The sequence below is a fragment of the Meles meles genome, chromosome 9 (assembly GCF_922984935.1).
Source record: "Meles meles chromosome 9, mMelMel3.1 paternal haplotype, whole genome shotgun sequence".
NCBI classification, from domain to species: Eukaryota; Metazoa; Chordata; class Mammalia; order Carnivora; family Mustelidae; genus Meles; species Meles meles.
The window spans coordinates 11612022-11618021 of record NC_060074.1 but is presented as its reverse complement, the minus strand read 5'-3'; the positions used below and the strand labels follow the sequence as shown (position 1 = coordinate 11618021).

Genomic DNA, 6000 nt, shown 5'->3' with positions numbered 1-6000 from the left:
GTTATGTTGTATCTGGTAGGGAATTTAAGTTCAGTTAAATTTTAGCATAATGCTTTTCGAAAAAGTCTTTTAAAAGATTTTTTTACTTCCATATAGCAAATGAAAACATATATATGTATATATATACATACATATATAAGATTGGAGAGAAACATGCTTAGATTGCCTTTAGATCTTTGAGATTTTGTATAGGCGCCAACAACTCCGTGGACACAAACGAATGGGCTATTTGCAGTTATTATTCATGAAAGGTCTTTTATATTTTTAAATTGAGGCATGGTTCCCAGGTGGAAAAATTCCTTATGACTAAGAACATGCCTTCAAAAAGATTAGAAAATTCAAACAAAAATTTAGAGTGCATGTTAGTATAGAAGTCTTCAGTGAAAACAACAGATACCACCACCATCCAGGAGTGGAAGTCAAAATGTAGTAAAAGTTAATTAAAATGCAAACTATTAGGGAAGCACTGCAAATGTCTTTGTCACATCCAAAAGGAAAAATCTTTAGAAACCTCCCTCCCTTGTTTCATACTTGTGTTGTTAGACTTGAATTATTGTCAACATTTTTCTCTTCTGAAATAACAAGAGTTCACCTTTCAAAACTCTTCACCGCACAGCGACAATGACGATTGCTCTTCGGGGGAAGAAGGACTTTTGAAACAAACAACTTCTTTCCCATACTCACACTTGCACACCCCACACAAACGCACACACGGTTGCCTTTTTTTTTTTTTTTTAACGTTGCTTTTGAATGAGGGAGAGAGAGAGAGAGGAGAGAGACAGACTAGGAAACTCGAGCTTAGGTAACCAACGAACCCAATTACTAGGCTTTATTGATACTAAAAGGAAAAGTTCCCCTCGTAAAATTTCTCTGAGCTTATTAGTTATTTAAATCAGCCCCAGGGCTGGACGAGCGACGCCGCAGGCACCCACTGTCGGCTTCTGGAGGTGAGCAGACGTCGTCCGCGTCCTGACCCGCCGCCTCTCGCCCGGCACTTGGCACCGGGGGCAAAGGCGGGCGCAGCGAGCTGAGGTGAGCCACTTGGCGCGAGTGCCGGGCCTGGCACGCTTGGAGGTAGCTCCGCGTGGCCTACGGGTATTAGAATTTAGAAGCGAACAGGTCACGGCCAATGATGAGGGTGTGGGTGAGCAGGCCAGGCGGACAATGGGCCCCAGAGCTCAGGGCGCTGGCGGAGCTCCTGCGCCGCGGGCATGGCTGGGCACCGGCCCCTGCGGCCCCGGTGACAGGACGCCGGTTCTCGCCCCTAACCTGGCGACCTGCAAGAGTGCGATCCCTCGGGCCTCCAGGGCTCACTTCTGTTCTGTGCCGGGCTGAGAGTTTTGTCATTGGATAGGCACCAGGTGAATTTACACCTTTCTGGGCCGTTGTCCCTTTTAGTAGCTGCCAGTCCCAAAACGGGTGTGTGTGCGTGCGGGCGCGCGTGTTAACAGTTGAATTTATTAAAAATAAGCCCCAGCCTGCCCGCTGAAGTCTTCTGAGCCCGACATGGGGGCTCGCTCCAAATCTGACGCAGCGCTGGGGCAGCTCAAGGTGATGTCTAGCTCAGCTGGCCTTGGCCTGGCCGCGGGGCCCCGAGGCAAGGCGCGGCGGGGCCGGGAAGAACCGGGCTCCAGGACACCGCTGTCACAGGCACCCGGGAGTTAACCCGGGGGTCAAGCCTGGCCGGGCTAAGAGAGTTTCCGTGGGGCTTCGTGAGACGGAGAGAACAGGCGAGTCACCAGCCCAGGAAACCCCCTGTATTCCTCTCCACTCCAGAAAGGTCTGGACCGCCAAATAGACCGACCCCCGGCTTCGTCCTCGGTCCCAGTAAGTGCCTGGCACCTTGGGTCCCGCAGCAGGCTTTCTCGCTCTCTCCCGCGCGGTTGTGGACCAGCGCGGGCCCAGGGTCGCTGGACGCTCCCGGAGCTGCTGGAGCTCGGGCCGCCTCGCATCGGGTACCTGGGCCCGCGCGCCCCTGCCGCGGGCGGGCGCCAATTTCAGCACCCAGGCTGCCCTGCCTGCAGTTTAGGGCATGGGTGGGGCGCGGTGGCCTGGACTTTCCAGATATGCTTTTCATGACAAGGGGCTGGGGCGCCGCCGAGGTTTTGCTCGCCGGGCGGGTTTTTGTGCAGGGTGGTCAGTTGCGATCCCGGCCGGGGACCTGCCCATCCCCCGCCGCATCCTTAGCCCGCGGAACTGGGCCGACGCGGAAGGGCCGGGTCCGGGACGCCGCGGGCTGAACTGGCGCAGCCGGTTTCGGTCGCAGCCCACGCGGTGGCGCTGTCGGAAGAAGACGCCCGATCTCCGGTGCGGGACCCGGGGGGTGACCCGGGCTCCGAGGCGACGGGGCCGTCAGGATGAGCCTAGGTCGCGGGGTTCTTCGTCGCTAGCTCGGGTCCCAGGATTAGAGATGGGACAGACCTCGTCCTCCTGGTTCGGTGTTTCCAGACAGAAAACGCAGTGGGTCGGGAGCCAGACTCCGGGCTCAAACCCCGGCCGCCCCGGGGTGGGGGCGGGGAGGCCGCGACAGCTCCTTCGGCGTTTTCCGTTTTCGGTCTCCCATAGCCTTGTTACTGGTCGTTTAAAGTCGATTTCTATTTTAAAAAACTAGTTTAGCAGGGCAGTCACTCTCTGCCTGCGATGCTGCAGGAGATCCAGCCACTAAGCTCTAGACGCTGAAAAGGAGTGAAAGGATCCAAGAGCCTGGGGGCGTTGTCGTGTGTCGCTGGGAGCTGTGCTCTGCGCCCGCAGGCCCTCCGCCTTCCTGGCCTTCCCAGCCCTCGGCCGCGGAGAAAGCACGTCCACAACTTCAGCCAGAGGCTCCCTTACCTTCAGATCCTGTCCCTTCGCTCTCCGTACTCAGGGCAGGCAGTGCCCACCCCCGACGCCTTCTCCCACCCCCTGTATTTGGGACCCCAGTGCACAAAGCTCCCAGTCCTCGCCTAAGGCAGCTCCTGGGCCGACCTTCGCGTGTCCCCTCCCGCCCTCTGGGCGTCTGCATTGTCTGTTCTCCTGATTCCCGACCCTCCGACCTCCTGGGTGCTCAGCTCACTATCTAATGCAAACTAGTTGTCCGCCACGCATCCCCAGCCCGTCGCTTCCCTGGGACTCGTCTCTCCGTCCGGGCCTCGGGGGCTCGTTCGTCTGAGGATGGGAGCAGGACCTTCACCGCCCGTACCTTAGGCGGCCCGACGGCTTCCTCGCCGCTCCGCCCCCGCCCAGGCCCCAGAGCTGCCGGGGGAGCCAGCAGTAATTTATCTTTGCCTGGCGCGGGTTGGGATTTGTCGGGCTCTGATGCCAACGAGGAAGGCGTGCGGATAACGAAGTAAGTGTCCCCCGCCCCTGAGCTCTGGTCAGTCCTCAGAAGCCCCGGGGCAGTCTGGGAAAGGGCTCGAGCCCACCCTGGTTGATCCGCCTTCTAGGCGCGTTGCCCTCGGGGCGTTCTGGCCCCTTGGCACATCCATTTCCAATCCATGCCTGGGGCAGTTATGCGGTCCGTGAAAATGTTGGTCGCCCAACTCTCCCCGGACAGTCCGCGGCGGAAATTGGCTTCAGAACTGGCGTGGGCTTCATTTGAAAGAAACGATTCTCTCCCGCCCTCCTCTCGCCCCCAGCAGAGCAAGCCCCGGGTTGGGGGGGGGGGGGCGGAGGGGGGAGAGGCAGGCCTGCGTGGGTTCCTGGGAGCCATAGAAGGCTTTCGACGCTGGCATTTCCCGTAGAGTGTTTCTTGTGCGTACGAGAGTGGAGGGAAAATGCGGCACAACTTCGCCGTGTTCTCTACGAGGCAGCGCACCGCCGGGAGGGCCTCTGTGCCTGGGCCACCGGACTTGAAATCCAGGAAGCCTGGTGATGGATGCTGGGCCCTCAGAGGTGTGGGCGGCCCCGCTGAGGGCCGGCGTTCCACTCCCGGCACCCGGTACCCCATGCCCGGGCAGTCGGGCCTAGGCCGTCCTGCGCGGTCACTGGGGAAGCAGGGCTGGCCACAGTCAAGAGCTGGCACTGTAGAAACCTCGGTGTCCGGAGAGAGGAATCAAGAAATGTTGCCATGAAAAGTGCAGGCCATAAAAGGAGAAAGGCCTGACAAGAGATAGAAAAGGGGAGAACATGAAAATAAGCAAAAACATGCATATTTAAGCCCAGCGCATAAAGATCCGTTGATTTTTAAAATAACAAATCTCAGTGTGATTATGAAAGACAGGCGACCTTTGACTAAGTGACATGAAAAAAATTGGGGGTGGGGAGGAGAGGGGAAAAAGTCTTAGATTCCCGACAGAAACGTCAGTGAGAAGCAAGACGAGGGATAAAAATGTCCCCCAATGTGAACTTTATGCTTTGAGCACTGGGGCAAACTATCTGTTTAAAAATGCATTTTCGATCCTATTTTTTTAAAAAACACGTAATTAAAACCAATTCTTTTCTTGAGTGTGATTTTGTTTTAAAAAATGTTTGGAAATAAACCACTTGAGGAATATAAAACGAAACCAAACAAAACTTTTGAATCATAATTTATTTACTGTTTTAAAAACTAGAAAGTCTTAACAAAAGATAAAAATGTTATTTCAAAATTTCTTATTGTCAAAATTAAACATGGTGAAAAAAATTGCTTACTTCAGTTGAAATAAGGTCAATACAAAAATTGTGCAGTAAAAAGCTTATGTAATTTGAAACAGAAAAGGCCTTTATTAGGGACAAAACTGGGGGGGGAACATACCACGCATATATCACAAAACTTTCTAGAATTCTCCTTTTTTAAATCAGAAGAAATTTGTAAAATGTGTTAGTAAACATAAATCTGCAAATATTAAAAATATATTTCTGGTAATAACTCATGGTTTCCGATATTTTCTTTCATGCTAAATGCACCTTTATACATTTTGAGTTCTTTTGCCCAAAATGATAGTTTTGGTCACTATCAAAAATGGACAAGAAGAAACTCTCATAATGAGAAAATCAATTAATTTAAAAGGGTGCAGAGTCTGAAAACAAACTAGCCACCACGTACATTTAATTGTACTTAATTGTATACTTTATTTAAGTCACCCTTCTCAGGGGTTTAATAATTTAGAATCAATAGTTCCCTTCAAAACATAATAAAATATTTACACTTTATAAAATATTAACTCATTAACAATACCGCTGTGTTGTTTATGTGTGACTGAAGTCCCATAATTATGCTGTTGACATAAGCATGTGAGGTTAGCGAAGTGATCTCCTTCGCAAAATGTAAATGAAGATCTTCAGACAGTGGTGTTTATAAAATAGCTCATTAATGACTTAAGATTGAATCGCTCCAACCATTCGCATCATCAGATATAATAATAGTGACGAATCAGACAGGAAAGATCCTGGCTAAACCATTTGCATTTTTTTTTTTCCAGAAGTACTGAAGTCCTAATATCACCATTTCTTCTAAGTTCCTGGACACTGATCCGCAGGAGGATTCTGCAGTTCAACACCAAGGTAAGGAAAGAAACAGCATTGTTATCGTTGTTAAGATATTTATAAGAATTGCGCCTCTCCCCATTTTGAAAACGGGCTCAAACTTTGACAGGGGTGGTTGCTTTGTGCAAAACCCCCTTCCCAATCCGACGTGAAAGCACAGATTAAAAAAAAAAAAAGTTTGTTGATCAAACTTACAGTTTGTTTCTTTGCAGCCAAAAACCTTTTAGCTATACCACCACGAGTTGGTTTACTTGAGCCACTTTGTTCTCACAGACTTCGATTTGTGCATTTTCTCTAACCCGTTCGTTCTGGGAGGTGGAGGAGATGGGGTTTGGGGAATAAGAAACAGGGAAAAGAAAATGCTGCCTAAAACTCCCAGGGTGGCTCCCCGAAGGTCTACTCTCAAGCTCGCTTCCTTTCTCCGCGGGGCTCGGACCGCTTCCCGGGTTGCCTCGGGCTCCTTCGGAACTTGGTGGGCGGCGCCTGGGTGCGGGGTTCTCCGGGATCTGGGCGTTGAGACTTAGGCCGGGGCAGGTTTGGTTTCTGGGACCCTTTCTC

The 6000-nt window shown here is 51.5% G+C and overlaps 1 protein-coding gene across 1 annotated transcript in view; it reads left to right on the top strand.

The window, feature by feature from the left end:
• Nucleotides 1–4525: 4525 nt before the first annotated feature.
• Nucleotides 4526–6000, top strand: part of SATB2 (SATB homeobox 2) — a 189234-nt gene continuing 187759 nt past the window's right edge. Inside the window, exon 1 of the mRNA XM_046019461.1 lies at nucleotides 4526–5460. The gene's annotated coding sequence lies outside the window, so the exon portion shown is untranslated. The remainder of the gene's footprint in view (nucleotides 5461–6000) is intronic.